The sequence below is a fragment of the Typopeltis vanoorti genome, chromosome 3, assembly GCF_054136105.1.
Source record: "Typopeltis vanoorti isolate ZY-2024b chromosome 3, IOZ_Tvanoo_1.0, whole genome shotgun sequence".
Classification (NCBI taxonomy): domain Eukaryota; kingdom Metazoa; phylum Arthropoda; class Arachnida; order Uropygi; family Thelyphonidae; genus Typopeltis; species Typopeltis vanoorti.
The window spans coordinates 31,211,561-31,231,789 of NC_143551.1; the positions used below are offsets into that span (position 1 = coordinate 31,211,561).

Below are 20,229 nucleotides of genomic sequence, written 5' to 3' on the forward strand. Positions count from 1 at the left end.
GTGGAGCAAGATACCAACACTCCTATCTCAGTATCTCCTATAATGCAAAACACATCTCCTTGCGGATATGTCTAATGTTATGCATTAGACATATCACACTTGGATAAAGGATTAAACTAAATTTGTTATACTCTAACCAAGTAAAAAATAAACTTTCAACATCTTTCTCATATTGTTTGCTCACACTTGGATAAAGGATTAAACTAAATTTGTTATACTCTAACCAAGTAAAAAATAAACTTTCAACATCTTTCTCTACATCCAGAGTAAATCATTAAAAAAAGGGTGGCACACCAATTGGCAATTCCTATAGGTAGAGATGACCTGCTAATGCTTCTGCCTGATATCTCCATCTCCACTTGGGCCTGGCTCCCACTGAAGAGACCTCAATAAAGGTCGAAACTAGTCTGGGTAGTGGCCCTTCCCTTAATGCATAACATTAGGCATATCCGCAAGGAGATGTGTTTTGCTCCATCTCCACTTGGGCCTGGCTCCCACTGAAGAGACCTCAATAAAGGTCGAAACTAGTCTGGGTAGTGGCCCTTCCCTTAATGCATAACATTAGACATATCCGCAAGGAGATGTGTTTTGCATTATTGCATTATAGGAGATACTGAGATAGGAGGGTTGGTAGCTTGCTCCACCTTTGCAACGAGTTGCCCTGGTGTTGTACCACCTTAACCCAGTCCTGAAGATACTTTCAGGTGCAAACTTTGTTTGCTCACACTTGGATAAAGGATTAAACTAAATTTATTATACTCTAACCAAGTGAAAAATAAACTTTCAAGAAGATATGTTATATATCTTTTATAGCCTAGCCAATTAACATATATATATAAATTATATATGCTTGAATTGGCATTTGAATATGCTAAATTTACCATTTGTAAACATTAGTGATTTTATATATATATATATATATTTTTTTTTTTTTTTTTTCTTTTTTTCCCTTTTTTTTTTTTGTACTCTCACTGGTATTGTCTATTAGTCATTGATAACCCATTCAGTAAAACTTGAGTAACATTTTGTTGCCAACATTGGTAACACATAATGATTCTTAGAAAGTTTTTCTGTGATTGTATTTGAAGTAGCAGTGCATTATCAGATTCATTATCTTCAATTTTGTTACTTCTTAAGTGCGTGGCTTTTAGGCATTTTGATGAGTTAGGAACACCTCACCAAATCAGAATCTCAAGTTTATCATCCCACATAACATGCCAATCAGGGAACATTCACACAATTTAAAGATATAATGTGCTTGCCTCTTAGCTTTAATTATTCTTTTCAGAATCTAAACAAGCAGCTAGTAGGACTTCTGGACATAGTTGCTGGGAAGAAGTTGTTCTTGTCGAAATACAGTTAGGTCTGTAGAGTGTACTCATAGCACCAAGGAATGGTTTGTTGTAATGGAGGAGTTGCTATATTGAATTTCCTCCTTGAATAGCATTAATGCTGTTGATTATTTGGTCAGGATTTCTTGCTAGTTTGTTCTAGTGAGGTAGTTTGCTGTAACAGTGTTTGCTAGAGTGAGAATTGACTGAAAAGCAGTTAGTCTGTCATAGAGGTGGTCTTTCACAGATGTCACTCTTAAATCTTATGTTAGTTATAGATGTGATTTTGAGTAGTTGCTGCATTGTCAGTTTCTCCCCAGGTGCATGATACTATATCAAAAAATATCTGCATTGTTTTATTAAAATAATCTTATTGTTATATGAGGTCTATGAAATCAGAATCGCTTATGCTACTGAATTAACTTCACAAACATGATTGCTCCATTGATTATAGTATACTAAGGAATAACACACACACACAGATATGAAAGAGCAGTGTTTTTACTAGTACGGTATGTTGGAAAAAAAAAAACTACTGAATAACTACCAATTCCTTTGGCTTCAATCATCTCCTGCACCCTTTGAGGGAGGCTTTCCACCAATGTGCGGCAGACATCAGGAATTTATCTCCATTCTTCCATCAAAGCAGCACTGAGTTCAGTGACAGATCGAGGGCATGCTGCTCTGGACCTCAATCACTGTTCCAGTTTGTCCCATAAGTGTTCAGTGGGGGTTGAGGTCAGGGCAGTTGTTTAACACCCATCTCTTCATGCCATTCCATTACAGCTGCAGCTTTGTGGCATGGGGAATTGTCATCTTGAAAGTAACACTGGTCTGTTCCATAAAAACTCCACAGTGTAGGCAACATCTGATTATCCAGAATATGAGGGTACTGGAGTGATCCCACTGCAAACCAGCTGAATGCATCCCACACCATTACTCCTCCATCACCAAACTTTACTGTGGGTACAACACACTGGTAACAAGTGTTCACCAGGCTGCCTCCACACCCTGCCATCAGACTGGAAACAGGTGAACCTTGATTCATCACTCCAGCGTACCGTTTTCCACTGGTCATTTGCCCAGTTCACATGATCTTTGCACCAGGCCAGACGAGCCATCTGGTTTGTTGTTGTGATGTTTGGCTCTTGTGCTGCTCCTCTTTTGTGAAAACCCAGTAAATGGAATATTTTTCGTACAGTATTAGTGTTCACAGGGTGTTACTGGCGCTATGAAACTCATCACGGATAGTCTGTGTCGGTTGTAGCTGGTTTTTGTGTATGCTACATGTTTTAACACTACTGTTCCTGTCAGTTATTTTTTGCAGCTGCCCTGGGTGTTTTCCTGCACTGGTGATGCCAAAACGTCTCCATTTGTTAATCACATTGCTAACTGTTGATTTTGGATGCTCCAGTTGAGTGGGAATGGCACATATGGACATGCTACTAATGTGACAGCCCACGATGACACCTCTCTTGAAGTCATTGTTATGTTAACAAAACTGGAATGTTCCGTAACTTCAAATACCAGGGGTGTCCAGACTATTATTGGTGGATAGTCTATGTAATGGAGTAAACTGATTTATTAACAAAGAAATATATGTTTATACATTCATAACTATCGGTGGAATCTTGGTTGAATAAAGTATTAATGATGGTAGATTATGTGCTCGTAATTGGCACCTTGTCTTTCATTTCAAGACAGGCATTGTATCGCATGCGAAGGTTCTCTCTCAGCTTGGAGAATAAGAGTTGGGACATCTGCTGGACATATCATGTAATTTTATCCCTTACTTCATCAAGGTTTGAATCATGGTGGAATACCCATTCCCTTAATTTTCCCAAACGAAGGCATCAAGTGATGCGAGATCAGAAGAACGTGAAGGGTACAGGAATTCTGTGAACCTCAAAATGAGTCTCCCCTCCTGGGAAAGTGTTTTGATAAATAGGCTCTACATGATGTGTGACACATGATGTGTGACAATATTGCTTGGAGCATACTTACAGAAACAACGAACAAACTACTTAGAAACATGTCATGAGCTTGGATTATTTGCTTTACCAACTCTGTATGAACGAATATAATGCTCAACAATAAAGGTCTTTTTTTACAACATCAACATCATTACAGCTAAATGTAATGGCATAGACTTCTACACATGCTCTTCTATTAATGTGCATGCAGTCGAACAGCATATCTCATAGCATGTGTACTGAAGGGGCTATCGAAGTTCAGTACTGTTTTTTTTTTTTTTCACCATATCGCAAAAAGCATATATGTGACTGAAGTGTCAATGAGAAAGAATAATTATATTGGCCATCTACATCAGTGATGATAAGAACATCAAAAAATCTGAAAGCTCATTCTTGGCAACAAGGCAGGGACTGTTAGTGAAGTGGAAAAAGCAGATGCAGATTAGTCAGTCATTCACAACAGACTTCGCTTCTGTGTAGTTTGTACATGATCCCAAACTTTTTGAAATAGTATCATGAACAAGGTGACAGTGATATGCACGTTGTCACTGGTGATGCAACATGGATATATCATTATGTAAGATAGCGAATGACAGAATTAAGAATGAGAAACACAGCTGCGTCAAGATAAAATTTATTCATAACATTTAGCACTCTTTATTCTCTCACTTAATTTTCATACATTAGTTCTTGAACATGATCAGGAAATACATACTACAATGAGATTATTATTATTATTGTTCCGGGCAACTCCAAGGAGTCGACAGACTCATCGAGGGAGGTCATAACATCTTGTCAAGAACAACTATTCGACATTGACACAGTATCTATCATACCTTGCCTTGAACTCATTCACAGTCGTAGCATCCACAATAGACTCTGGAAGCTTATTCCACTCATTCACCACTCTCCAAGTAAAAAAAACCTAGCTCTAACACCCTTGTCAACCACGCTCTTGCCCACTTTCCATGCATGGCCCCTGGTCCTCCCACCATCAGTCATATTTTCAAAAATATCTTCTGGATCAATCTTATAGAAACCCTTCAGTAATTTGAATGTCTCAATCATATCACCCCTCCTTCGCCTATCGACCAATTTCTGCAACCCACAAATCTTCAACCTATTCTCATAAGGTTCATTCCACAGACCTGCTATCATCTTGGTCACTCGTCTCTGGATCCTCTCCACCTCCTCTCCATCACGAAGAAACCCTGGTGCCCATAACTGGGCACAGTAGTCCAGATGAGGTCTTATCAAGGCTCGATACAGAGGAACAATAACTTGTTTGTCTCTGCATGTTAAAGTATTTTTCAGAAGCCAAGTGATTTGATGAGCTGATTTAGTCACTTTTGCAATGTGCCCCCTAAACTTCAATTCCCTATCCACCAACATTCCCAAATCCCTGGCCTCATCAATCTCCTGGAGTACGGTTCCACCAATGCGATATACTGCTGCTATGCTTTTCACCCCAAAGTGCATAACCTTACACTTTGGCACATTAAATTGACATCCGATCGAGATGCTGTGTGATGATCTGAACCTTACGAGTAGAAGTAAATACCAACTGCTATTGCAATGTCTTATGTTACTGCATGAGAATTCATATACTACTGTGCTGTGAACCAAATTGGAAACACTCCATACAGTATTTGTATGGAGTGTTTCCAATTTGTCCAACCTCTGTTCCATCAAACTCTCACCTATGTAGGTTATTTAAAAATACTTTGTAATGCTATCATTCCCAAAAGTTTATGCAAATTTTTCATGAATGTGTGAAATTTAACAGGTGTGTAGATTAACAATGCTAGCAAAGGTATTTAGGTGCAGAAAGGGACAAGTATGGTATGATATGAGGGAGGACATGGAGTTACTAATAGTAGCGAAAGCAAAGAGTGAAAGGATAAAAATAGTGAGTCTTTGATTGGGTTGGTGAGGGGGGGTATGTTTTTCCTTTACTTTCTCCCTCACACTTTGAGTGGTTGAAACTCTTAAATTCAAAATAAAAAATCTGAAAAATTAACCTTGCACACTGGTTCGTATCCCACAGAATTTCATAAACAGCTTAAATTCTCAAATTCCTATTTAACTCACTTAAACTCATTGAGAGATTGAGTCTTCACACTCTTGTAACCAAAATAAAAATCTTTAATTTACAAAAAAACACACATACAGGGTGTTCGGGATAAATTTGACATATTTATAATTAATTATATTTTTCCGTAAGTTACATGTATTAACACACACTTCTCTTCATTTAAAAGTTTGGACCCTTCTTCATTCATATACAAGATGTCAGAAAGGATGGATAGCTGGAACCCACCTGAATCATGGAAGAGAATAACTTGTATCATGATGATTCGTGCCCGCCATCAAAATAAGGATATTACGACTGCTGCCCAATGCTCCCTGAATACAGTAAAAACAATCAGGCATGAACTAGAGACTTGCAATGGTGACTACGAGGATGTAGCAAGAAGAAAGATCCCTAGCAGACGATCTGATTGCGTTCGTACAGCAGAATTCCTCACAAATCTGTAGGAACAGGTGTTGAAGAACCCTGGCATTGGAATTCGGGCTTTGTTCGTGGAGTTGCTAACTGTAGTCAAGCCCTGGATAACAAGGGTAGCCAATGGTAGGCCGTATGTATGGCAGCAGGATTCGGCCCCTTGCCACACCTCTGGGAAAAGTCAAAAATGGTTGTCTGAAAATTTCTACGACTTCACCAGTCCAAATGTTTGGCCTCCAAACTCCCCAGACCTTAACCCCATGGATTATTTTGTATGGGGCGCAGTTGAAAAAGACACCAATCGCACTTCCAGTAATACAAAAGCCCAGTTAATGGATAAAATTAAAACAGTTTTTGCGGCCCTTCCCAGGGAGACTGTAGCATCAGCTTGTTCGAGGTTCCGAAGCAGAATTGAAGCTGTGATCGATGCTAATGGTGGTTATTTTGAGTAAATCTTGTTGATAGTATTGTAATTAACTCTGCCTGTAATGTTTTTTTGTCAATTCATTAAATTTAATAGATACAAAGACGATTTTCTTTTTCCTTACGAAACTGTCAAATTTATCCCGAACACCCTGTATATACAACATCAAATCACCTACTTAACTACACAAGCACCAGTGTATTCTTACATTCACAAAAAGAAAAACACTTAAATGTGCACAGCTTCTTTTCAGTCACATAAACCAATAGTTATTATCCTTTGTGGACAAAACTCTTGGAATGTTGGTCTCTTGCCTCTGCCAAAACTTTTATTCCTTCTTGAGTTCACACAGGAGAAAGACTAATCCGATGATTGCTCTCTGTGTGACAGCAACACAAGACAAGTAAATTCTTCTTGCATCTCAAATCATAGAATGCTGAAGAAACAATTCTCGTTTTCATCTTCTTTTTCATCACTTCTGTAACTTTACTTTCTATAAGAAAGTAGCAACAGGCTCTACTGAATAAACTACTAAAAACCATATCTCTTTGGAATGAATTTTGTGTAAAAGTCTCAACATGCTCCTTAAAACCTTAGCCGCATTTTTAACACTTCAGAACAACTTTTGTCTTCTATATGAAAGTTTCTGAAGAAATAGCAAAAACACAGTTAAAAATCACTTATCAAACTGAGAATCCTAAATAAAACAACTTTACTGGGACCATTTCTCTATGAAACTGGGGAGCAATAAAATTCCTTTCAGTTTTAACTAAAGTAAATTTTATGTGAATTAATGATTACAATCAGCTTTTCACTTATCTCTTTATACAAAGTATCCTCTCTCTGTCTTCTATTTGTTACTTTTCTTCTTTCTGTCCAATCTTCATATATTGAAGACACAAACTCCACAGCTTTTCTCCTGCTGTGTTTATTTTCTACTCCATGTACAGTTGAATGCCTTTGAAGAACATTCAAAAATGTTCTTTTTGCTTCTGCACATGCTCAGAGATGCAAATGAGAAACTTCAACTCAAGTCCATCATCGTGTGCTGCCATTACTACTTTCCAGTGTTGGGCTTGAAACGGCGAAGTTTCTTCTTCACAGTGCAGAAAAGTTTATTTAGTTACAATTTCATAATGAAACAGCTAGAAATTATAACGATTCTTCATTACTCAATCTTGTATGCATTGAGGTAAGTTCATTTAATTACTTTTACACAACTTGAGTTACAATGGTAACTTTTGCTTTTCTCACTATTCACAACATGTAAACATTTTGTCTACATACAAACAGTACCAAACATTGCACAACTATTCATGGCTCATACAAAATTATATTACACCAACAACTAATTTTAATAAATTTATTTCACAGCTAAATAAGATTTCATTAGTCCAAAATGAAAAATAACATTTCAAATTGTCTTGCTTGTGATATACAAAAAAAAATGTTTAACTAACAACAATATAATACACATTACTAATTTCTTAACTTTAATTCATATTTTTAAACTTGGAATATCTGAGTTTTAATAGAGATATCCTACAATAACCTTTCTCTCTGTCTGTCTGTCTGTCTGCCCTGCTTCCCAGGTGAAGATTAACAATGCTAGCAAGGGTATTAGCTGCAGAAAGGGACAAGTATGGTATGATATGAGAGAGGACATGGAGTTCTTGACAGTAGCAAAAGCAAAGAGTGAGAGGATAGAGATAGTGAGTCTTTTGTGATTGTGTTTGTGTGAGGGGAGAAGGATATGTTTTTACTTTACTTTCTCTCTCTCACACACTCAGGGTGGGTGCTTAAAACTCTTAAATTCAAAATAAAAAGAAAAACACATGAAACTAAACTCCTAATTAATTAACCTTGCCCAAGTTTTTTTCCTTTTTTTTTTTTTTTTTTTGTACAGGTACAAAGGAATAATTATCGCAGGCAGCAGATGTTAGAAGGTACCATGGCTTTGAGAGTGCTGGATCTACTGATAACATCAGAGATTTATCTATAATCAACATGACATTACTGCCATTATTTGATAAGTGTGATCATGTGTTGTTGATCTTGTAGGTGGCTGAATGTGGAATTTTCAGTTAAGAAGGGGTATATATGGAAGATTTGGTAATTACAACAACCTCAGAAGACTGTTTGGATCAGTGCCATGGTATAAGAAACTGTAAGGGTTGGATGTTGATAGTTTATAAAAAATAGTAAAGAGGTGCTTGAAAGAATTAGTACTAGAGTAGACTGCATATCTAGAATTAGAAGGATAAATCAAGTAGGAGTTAAATGGATGAGTAGCATCATTAAGCAGGAGCTGAAAAAAAGGAAGTCCAAGGAAGAAATTAAAAGGTGTTTGGCAAACACGAGGCAGAAGTATAGCCAGTATGGTAAGGAAAGCATAAATCTGAGCACTAGAAAAAATTATCTGTGCAGGCCAAAAGTAATCCCAAAGAGTTCTTTTGGTATGTGGTAGGTAAAAGCAAGAATAATTATGGTAGAATAATTTTTTGAATGCTGATGGTAGGGAGGTGACTGAAGCAGACAAACTAATTTAACTACTGAGTGATCACTTTACAGAGGTGTTAGGTGGAGATATTGCAGTAACATATGGGACAGACGCTTAAGTGGGAATAGAGGTAGATTAACTTAGAATGTGCCAGAGAATTAACAGTGCATTTGACTTGATTGTTTAAGTCTTGGCTCTGAAAATGGATCCCAGGAGAGTGGAAAGAGGGAGAAATAGCTCATTGCATAAAGGAGGCTGCTGATGTTCCAAATTATTAACTAATCAGCATCTCAGGAGTCAAGTAGCAGTCAGGGTATTGGAGAAGTTAAAGGCTAATTCAGGAATAGGTGGATAGAAATGGAATATTATTTGGGGGGGGGGCCCATGGTTTTGTGAAGGATTACATCATGCCTCAGTAATTTACTTATGTTTTAGAATAAAGTGACAGCTCAGTTGATAAAGGGAATGGCTACACAATGATACTGCTGGACTTTGACAGGCATTTGACACTGTACCACATGGAACTCTATTACATAAATGGAGCAAACAGAAGGAATAAGTATGAAGCTGGTGATATGGATAAGAGCGGCTGATGGATAGATATCAGAGTAGTTTATGGAGGAGTAAGCTCAGAAGAAGGCCTGTAATTAGCAGTGTACTACAGCACTCTGTACTCCTGACACTGTTGTTTCATTTGTAATTGATATAGGAGATATAGGTTATTTGCTTAGGATGCAAAACTGAGTAGAGCAGTAGTTAATAAAGGTGATATACAAATGAGGCCTGATGGAAAGTGACTTTGAGGAAGACCATGTCAGTGTTGAGAGGATAACACCAAAAAGAAGTAGCTGAGACAGGAATCCTGGAATGGACTAGACTGGCAGAGCTCAAGGTGGAGCAATTTTAGTTATTATTCTCTAAGAGAAAACATGTTCAAAACTCTACAGTTCTATGGTGTAAACAGGATGTTACAACCATAGTCTAATTTAAGTTTTAAGGCAGCAACAGTTGAAGAGATATAAAGTTAGTTATAAGACAAGGATGTATACTATCTTCACTGTTATTCATCATCTATATCACTGTTTCCACAAAATCATGTTCAACACTTTTCGACCCCCACCCCTTCCTTTCAATCATACTTCCTTCCTTTAACAGCAGGTGAATATATATCGGCACAGCTGCTGAATAAGAAGACAGCTAGCAACATCCTACAAAGATATGTTGAAATCTTCCTCCTATATATTCTTCATATAACTTTCTATATAAAACATCAGTTATACCATAAAATTTGAGTAAAAAGCCAATGACATTATAAAAGGGGCACTCCTAAACAAAAATAAGCTAAGCCATAAGAATATTACCCCTTTTAAAATTTTAGTAACACCTGCATTATCCCCTCCTCAATCAAAGCCAATTTGGGAGAAGTTTAAATAATTCATTCAAACACGAAATAAAGGTATTAATTATTTTTTAACATTTGCATTATAATAAATTACAAACATATGACACGTCTTTTAATTTTTAATAACATTTTTATTATATAAATCCAATATACACATAGTAAAAACAAAAATTGTGAAATTTAAATTTTCATTAATAAAAATAAAAATTAATGAGACGAATGTAAATTGTTTCTGTTAGGAAGAAGTTAGTTTGGTGAAATTCAGTTAAATATTTGTTTTTTTTTAGCCATAAATGGGGGCTCCACATCAATAATATGCTTTTGGAGGTCCATAAGTACAGAAAACCCAGTACATGGTTCTGAAATTCAGCAAAGAGTTCTGACTGCATGGTTCAGTTACTAGAATTTAAATTTTTAATGCAAATAGTTCAAACTACGCAGAACACAATTGTTCCACACTACCTTAATAATGGAGGTTCGTCAATACATGTCAGGAGACACATTTTGTTTAAAAACTCTCAGGATTTTTGTTACCAGAATATTAATTATGGCATAGATCCACACTTATCTGTGACTGTATGGTGACAAAAATTTATATTTTTGTCACCATATTGTCAATATTATTGTCAAAGTAATATAATGTTAGGAAGGAAAATTTGCATTAAATATATCAAAATTAGGATTTCAATCTGAGTTTCTTTACACAGATAATTTTATTACTCCTAAATAAATGTCTTACGAGCTTGTAGGTTTCTTTAACTAAATTGAATGAGTGCTGTTACAAATTTAGCATGAAAATCAGCAGTAACAAAAGACATCAATCATACCTATCAAAGTTTTAGGTCTAGAGTGACCTGTTCTGGCCTTAGAAGTCATCGTTGAATTTTTTAAGAGGACGTCTGGGTTTTCTTTTTCCTAGCTTGTTTTAAGGCTTGTTTTGGTAATCTTTCTGTTTTCATTCTTTGAATATGTTCCATCATTTGTGTTTATATTTTTTAATTTTTTCTATTACTGATTCCTGGTTTGATTCTTTCGTAATTTCTTCATTTCTTTTGTGGTCAAATAGAGTATACTTTGCAGTTTTTCTCATAAACTTCATTTCAGCTGTTATAAATCTTTGTCTTTTTTGTTTTATTGTCCGATTTCACTTCCATACATTAGGACTGGTAGGGTTAATGTATTGTATACTTTTAGTCTGGTTTATTTTTGAACTAGGTTTGGTTTAAATATAGAGTTAATTACGGCTGTTATTTTTAAATATTTTGCAATTTTTTGGTTTATATTTTTTTCATTTCATATGTGATCATACATCCTAGGTAGTTAAATGAATTCATCTGTTGTAAGATCTTGTTATCTATTACTATTTTAGTTCTTACTGGATCTTGTCCTTTAAAGGCCTTAGTTTTTGATTTTTCTGTTGATATTATCATACCATAATCTTTGGCTGTTTCATTTAGATTTAAAATAGCTTTCTGTAAGTTATCTTCAGAATTTGTTATTATTATTTAATCATTGGCAAAAAGGAGAGTGTTTAAGTTCACAGTAGGAGAAAGTTTAATACCTTGATGGAAATATTTTTTCTGAGTTCCTTTAACACAGATAATTTTGTTACTCCTAAATAAATGTCTTACAAGTTTGTAGGTTTCTTTAACTAAATTGAATGAGTGCTATTAGAAATTTAACATGAAAATCAACAGTAAAAAGACAGACTGTGAAAATAGGCAGGAATTTTGAAGACATCAGCTGCATCGTGAATGGGAAACCTGTAAATCAAGTAAAGAATTGAACTGTTTAACACAATTTTTAGTGAAGATGTCAAACTAAATATGGAAATAGACAACAGAATTAGCAAAGCTACTTTGGTAGAGAGCCTACTGAATAAATGTATATGGAATAAGAGAGATGTTAGCTGTATACAATACAGTGTTTAAGCTGATTTTAACTTGCAGATCTGAAAACCGAGAAAAAGTAAAACATTAATCAGAGACTGGATACCACAGATATAAGGGTTCTGAGAAAGATTTATGGAGTAAACAGATGGCATCAATAGCAGAATCATATTAAAAATGAGGATATTAGGAAGGAACTTGATTGATAGCATTTGGAAATGTATGAGTAGAGCAAACCAGAAAAGAAACAGAAAGAAATAAAATCAGTGTAGATAAAGGACTGCCTTCATTTCTTTCCTGTGTGAAATACATTTGCAATCCAGTAATAAATTTTCTAGCACCCTGGATAGTCACTTGTTCAGTCTCAAAGAAGTCATCCTTTCTCTAATATCCTCTGTTGTTTTGTTGCAATTTTCTTTACAGTTTCATCCTCACAATCTTCATTTTCATAATAGTATTGAAGACTACCATTAATTGATTAAACTCTTCATAGTTTTTGATGTGATACTAATGGGATGTCATTTTCACTATTAGCTGTATCAGGCATATCCATTATTGAATGCTTAAAACCACAGTGAACAAAGCAGTTTTGAATGGTCTTGTTCTTTATTCTTTGGCAAACTATCTGCCATAAACTGTATTGCTTGTAAAAGATTGACTTTTGTGTTGCCCTTCCTAGCACTTGTCAAGAATCAGCAAAATTTTTCTTGATTTCCATTATAATCTTGCATTCCAAGTCATAAGCTAATTCTTAAAAAAAATTCAGATATCAACCATGCATTTTTGTTCATGTAGTATGGAACTGATAAACTGTCCGTTCTAATCCATTTAAATCATTGATGCCTGGCCCTTCCCCTTCTTTTTTTTTTATTAACTAATAGCTTTTGTTTACCAATTCCTGACACATTTGAGCAGCATAGCATAATGGATGGAGGTTGGAGTACTACTGATGATAGTGAATGAATTTGCAGCCAAAAAGAATGGAGAGAGGCAAGAGGATGGCTGTTCCTTTGAAGCAGTATGGTGAGAGATTAATGCCAGTAAGACAACATATACAGTTGTCATTGCTGTAAGCCAGGGAGTTCCACAGATGATCTGGAAGACATTCATTGCCAAATTAGTACAATGAGTACAGGTTGATTAATTATTATGGGGGACTTCAACTATAGAGATATAGACTGGAAGGAAGAAAGATTGATCACATGGCAAGAAGGAAATAGAATTTATACATCTACTAAGAGATAATTACTTAAGGAAGTACGTGATGGAGGGGACTAGGGGGCGTGAGAGTATTGGAACTAGTCATAGGATCAGAAGAGCTATCGATAAACAAGGTGACCCACATTGCCTTCGATTGGTGAAACTGACCTTGTGGTCTTGACTTGGGAGATAGTAAAACATGAGGAATATTCTATCAAGAAGGGGTTTATGTGGAACTACAAGGCAGATGATTATGACACGCTTAGGAAGAAGCTTAAATCTGTACCATTGCATAAAACACTGCAGGGTAAGGATGTTAGTAGTGCATGAGATATATAGTTAAGGGTCATCTAAAGGAAATAATATTAAATTGTATACCTAAGGTAAGAAAGGTTAATCAGATAAGAGTTAGATGGATGAGTATCATTAAGCATGAGCTGCAGAAGAAGGAAATGTTGTGAAGAGTATATAAAGAGAAAGGTGACCATCAAACTCATGAACGATACAAGGCTCATGCAAGAAAGGTGACCAGCATGGCAAGGAAGACAAACTCAGATTATGAGAAGAATCTAGCTGAGCAGGCCAAAGGAAATCCCAAAGAATTCTTTCATTATGTAGCAAGCAAGAGGAAGAATGACGATGGAAGATTAGCCTTAATGAGTGATGATGGTTACGAGGAGACAGAAGCAGATAAAATAGTTGAATTATTGAGTGACCATTTTTGCAACGATAGATCATCCTAGTGAGGTTACTGCTTTAACATATGTGAAAGACACTGATGTGGGAACAGAGGTAAATGAATTGGAGGGACTTAAGATATTGCAGAATCTCAATGTAAATACAGCTGTGGGATGAGATGGGATATAAGCTAAGGTTTTGCAAGAATGTGCAAGGGAGCTGGCAATGCCTCTGATTAGCCTCTTTAAGTCTCAGTTCTAGTAGAGTTCCAAGGGTGTGGAAAGAGGGCAAAATAATTTCCTTGCATAAGGGAGGTTCTAAGACCTTTACCACCACACCTGAGTGTGGTGGTAAAAGTACTAGAAAAATTAGTCAAAAAGAGAATTCAAGAATGGGTAGATATAAATTTGATACTGTATTAGGGTCAGTGTGGTTAGCCAGCCTAGTGGCTTTGCACTTCGCAACCATATGCCTGGGGAGGGAGTGTCCCAGGTTCGATTCCCGTCGTAGATGTGAGGAATTTGAGGATCTTCCTCAGGCATAGCCAAGTTAGCCGGTCTTGGGCAATAGGGTTTTTTCCACCAATTTATCTGGCGTTTTTCATCCCGCAAGCAGGCAAACCGGCCCCATGAACATACGCCTCTACAGTAAAAAATATATACCCTGCCCCTTCCCAGCGGCAGGCCAGGCGACAGGTCGGTTGAGAGTAGCTAACAAGAAGTCGCATCTAAGTAACACACTGACCCTGCATAGGAAGCGGGAATAACGCGTAGTGAAAGAAGAAGATTAGGGTCATGGCTTTGTGAAAGGTCAGCCATGCCTTAGTAATTTGCTAACTTTTTATAATAGAGTAACAGCTGAGTTAGATAACGGAAATGGCTACACAATGATTTTGTTGGATTTTACAAAGGCATTTGACAGAATACCAAATCTTTGTTACTCAAATTAGAATAAATAGTGATGATGTACATGTAAGTGGATAAGAGGGTAGCTGCTGGACAGCTATCAAAAAGTGGTATATGGAGGGACAGAATGAAGGCAAAAACAGATGACTAGTGATGTGCCACAAGGTTCAGTGCTGGGACCGTTGCTGTTTAATTTGTACATAAATGATATAGGAAATATCCTGAAAGGAAATATTCAGTTGTTTACGATGATGTAAAAGGTGGAGTAATTGCAGGCGTAGACTTCTGTGGCTAATTGTTTCAAAAGATATATTTCGGTGATTACACCACATTTTTTTATTCAGTTATTCAGTTATATAAAACACTGAAATAATAGTTCCCGACAAGTTTCGTAAATCGTAGGATTTACATCTTCAGGGGGTAAATAGTATAACTTAAAGTTTAAACAAGAGAATTAATAAATAAATAAATGAATAACTGAATAAAAAAATGTGGTGTAATCACCGAAATATATCTTTTGAGGTGGAGTAATATTAAGTTAAGGGGATAATAAATCCCTCATTATTTTAAAGCCGGATACGAAACTCAGAGATCGAAATCTAAGAGTTTCATGCCAAAGAACTATCGGTGAGTCCAAGTAAGTCAACATCTGAGTTGCCCTAGTACAACACTAGGGCAATTCAAAGCAAAGGTGGAGCAAGCTCCATCACTATCCTTAATATTTTCTCATAATGTAAAACGCAGCTCCTAGGAGATGTATTACTGCTTTACATTATGAGGAGAGGTCACTACCCAGACCGGTTTCGGCCTTTATTGAGGTCTCATCAGTTAGTAGATAGATCTGGATAATGTAAAGCTTTAAGTGAAATGAACTTACATACCTCTACTATAACTTAACTTTACTTAACTTCCCTTAATTTATGCTGCCTGAAAAAAATAGCCTCTTGGCTCTTTATCGTAGTAATAATAGATGGAGTAATAGTTAATCAAGGCAATGTGAGGAGACTTGCAGGACAATTTAAATAGGCTGTCAGTATGGGCAAAAGTTAATGGGTGTCAGTTTAATATCGAGAAATCTAAAGTTATGCATTTTGGAATAAATAGATTACAAGCTGTGTATCACATTGATGGTACTATACTTCAGGAAATAGATGAAGCTAAAGATTTGTGGTAGACAGTTAGAGTTAAAGAGGACATGTTGCTAAGGTAGCCCAGAAGATTACTTGGCTATTGAAGAACACATTAACAAGTAGAGATAAGGAAGTTGTCATTCCTCTTTATAAGGCCTTGATACACCCACATGTGGATTACTGTGCTCAAGTCTTGTCCCTTGGATTCCTTGGGAGATGGAGAGGATTAATTAGTTAGAAGAGCAATTCAAGGATGAGGGGATGAACTCTTTCCTCTCAAATTGTAGTTTACACTACTTACTAAAAGAGGCAAGCCTGGTCCTAAGGTGGCAGCCCCCCACTAGGATACCTGTCGTCACACTAAGTTTGACATGGGGAAACACATATTACACAAGTTTCAAAGAAATCTAAAGCAGATGGAAAAAGATCATATTGGAAAGGCTTAACAAACTTTGGAAAAATAAAAATGTGAAATATGCAACATGGAACATTAGAAGCATAGCACATAATGAAGAAGAATTAGATAACATTTTAAATGAATAAAACATAGTTCTCAGGAGATAAAAAAAAAAACTTAAAGGAACAACAGAAACATCTAATTATCCTATTGTATATAGATAGTGGAGTAGACGAACAAATATATGCAAAAGCTGGTATGATGATTAAAGCATAATAATGGCATAAATAATGAAAAACTCATTATACATACTAGAATGAAAGAATATTAGAAGTGCAATTAAAATTCATGTGTTAAGGCTTAACTGCTGGGGCAAAATCATGTTGGAAGGATAATGGAGAGAAACAGCACCAGGAAAGGATTAAAAATAGTATCTAATTTTTCCCAGTATTTCGTTTCGTTTACAGAGGCATTGTTGGGGCATATAATATGAGACTTGTAACACACATACACAAAGGCCACACAAAATCTAAGTGAAACACATGGATGTAGGTGGGATGTCCTCTACCCTCTATGGACACCTGTTGATGGCCTGGAATGTAAACTAGGATCTTGAAGTATTAGTGTTTACCATATTTTAGGAAGTTTTATGCAACCATATTTATTTGAATTCGGCTGATTTTAAAAGCAGCAGCTCTTGAATTAGGCTGATACAAATTCCTAGTGCAGTTTCACTCCATTGGACTCTAACATGTGAATAAAATTAAATAAACTAAATTTAACAGTTCTTGGAGTATATTGTCCCTGAAGAAGGAAAAGAAGAAGAAAATGGATACAAGAAATACAAATGATACAAACAGATAAAAGGAATATACGAAAAATTAAATTTAACAGATAATATAAATATAGCTGGAGTTCAAAGGGGATGGATGCACAATATAAGATCCTCTCAAGTAGGATCACCTAGCCACTCCTCCCCAATACAACTCTCACTTCATGTGGTGAACCCTGGAACCTGAACAACCAAGTGGAAGATTGGATACTAACTCCAGTGGGAAGCTTGATCAGGTGCAAACAAGAGAAAGGAGAGATGGAGCTAGTTTGGACGCTCTAAGGTGGCAGTCCCACAACCAGACTAAGCTGCAGATGGCTGGTTACTAACCCAGCTGAATCTTTTCTTACTCCAATATCTCAAGAAAGAAGTAACTGGACTGTCACTCTGGAAAATGACTCGGAGAGGTTAACAGATATGAGCAGGATAAGGAAAGAAAAAAAGAATGAAAATAAACAAGAATATCTGGAATGTTATTACTTGGAATGTCAGGAGTATCCATCACAAATATCAAGATCTAGACAATACCCTAATAGAAAGAAATATCAAATTAGCAGTTATAACAGAAACAAAGAAAAAAAACAAAAATGTTCAGATGAAACAGATAATTACATCTATATCCAGAGTGGAGTCAAAAAGGAAGAAAGGGCAAAAGCAGGAGTAATGATTTTCATTCATAAATCAATTAAAAAATTATCATACATTACAAATATTGGAGCAAGAGAATTCTAGAACTAAGATTATAAATAAGCTTTGACTTCCTGACTGTTGTTGGTATCTATGCCCCAGGGAAGGAAGAAAACAATGTCTTCTTTCAGATTTACAAAAAATAAAAGATAAAATAAACCCAAATGATTATCCATTAATAATGGGAAATTTCAATGCCAGAGTGGGGAACATTCCACTTGGTGCAATTATAGGAATAAATGGTGAAAGAACATTCAATAGAAATGGATACAGACTTAGGGATTTTTCCACATATAATAATTTAAAAGTTACTAATACTTTTTCAAGAATAAAGATTGCCATTAATTTACTTGGGAAACAAGAAACCTAAGAAGTATAATAGACTATATGATAGCTAATAGGAAAATAGCTAATATGATACTAGATAGCCGGATATTTAGAAGTGCAGAAATAGAATCTGATCATTATCTCTTACAAGTACAATTAAAAATACCCAAGATGCTTTAAAATTAATCAAATCAGTGCTAAGAGAAATCTTCAGGAATCTTTTAAACTTCAACTCTTGAATGTTAAAAGTATTACTTACCTTTATTCACAAAAGAATAAATGGGAAGCTAGATCAAATAAAAGAAAATGATGATATAGAGAGAGAATGGAATAATTTAAAAATATATTAATAAATGCAGGAACAGAATTCCTCAGAACAAAAAAAGTAAATGGAAGAGGAGAAAATGAATAACAAACTAGGATGAAAACATTGAAGCAATAATCAAAGAGAAGAAAGAAACATATAAACAATGGATAAAGAGAAAATCACTACAAGCATACTTATAAATTCAAAAGAGCAGTAGTGGGGTGCTTAAGGGTCAAAGCTGTATAACTGAGAGGAGACCTCCACATAGCCTTTAAAGGAATGCAGAGAACCGAAGAGGGCTTCTGACCTAATGTCCAATCCTCACCTTCTAATAGTGCACCCTGTTGGGTATCTACCTGGATACTGAACGAATGAATTTGGTCGGCTAAATTTGGGATTTAGCCGACCAAATTGTATTCTTATTAACTTAAACCAATATACAAAATGATGGTGCAACATGACAAAATTTCATGCCGGCTCGGACGTCGCCCTGTTAAACAAAACTCCGGTTGTTTTCACCAGGGAACCATGGGCAAACAGCGAAACGTCAGCTACTGGAACAAATCCAAAAGCACACCCCAACTCAACATCACCATAGTTAAATATCGGTACTATCATCATAAGAAGCCTTAATGGCAAAGAAATGGAGCTAGCTGATGAATTAGATAAATACCAGATCGACATAATAGGGGTGACTGAAACAAAAAAAGACAAAAACTGGTAAGATCTTTCTGAGCAATAAATACAAAATGTTATATTCAGGCAATGACAATCAAGGAAAAGAAGGAGTAGCCACAGTATTCAACACTAAATAAGAGGCTAATCTTCTTGAATGGTAGGCAGTCTCAAGTATTGTGATGTGAGCAAATATGAGAATGGGGAACTGGACAATGAGACTTATTTGTGCCTATGGTCCCACAGAAGGCTCTACTAAGGTAGAAGTGGAGGAATTTTTTGAGGCTCTAGAGAAAGCTACTGACACAATGAAAAAGGAAAAGTTGGTCCTTGTTGGGGATCTAAAGCAGAGTAGTGATTGTCAGACATACAAACATGTTTTGGGAAAATTTGGAGAAAAGAGCAAAGCTAATAATAATGGCAAACACCTGTTGGATTTCTGCTCAGGACATGTGCTAGTTAATGTTCCAACATAAAAATGTGCACAAATTCATGGAGAGAAGAGGCAAGAAATAAAAGTCTCATCGACTATGTTATTGTTGATAGTGATGTTTTCAACCTGGTGCAGGACACCAGAGTGTACAGAGGATTTGAAATTGGAAGTGATCACCAATTAATCTTGAGCAGAATAAAATCGAATTTCATATTGAAAAGAAGAACATGTAAGAAAGTTTTAAAGAGAATAAAAGTTGAGCAGCTCTCAGATGTGAACTGTAGACTAAAATACACAAAGATTATTGAAGAAAAAATGAAAGAGTTTGAGAACAAGAACTGAACCTTGGAGATTCAGTGGCAAACCTTGAAGAAAACCTGATTGATTTAGCCAGAGAGGCATGTGGTGAGGTTGTCTGCAAGGATAGAAAAATCAGAACTCCCTGGTGGACACAGGAAGTTAAGGAGGCAGTGAAGGAAAAGAAGAAAGCATATCAAAAGTTCCTGGCAAATAAGTCGGCTTGTGCTCTTAGAGAATACAGAGACAAATGTAAGAAAGCTAAATACTGTGTAAAACTAGCTGAACAAAAGTCATGGGAAGACTTTGGCAAGAACATAGAAAATAAATATTAAG

General features: G+C 36.0%; 1 protein-coding gene across 4 annotated transcripts in view; it reads left to right on the plus strand.

The window, feature by feature from the left end:
• The window catches only part of gig (TSC complex subunit tuberin), a 943,661-nt gene that overhangs the window by 53,830 nt on the left and 869,602 nt on the right, over nt 1–20,229 (plus strand). The gene's annotated exons all lie outside the window — the stretch shown is intronic.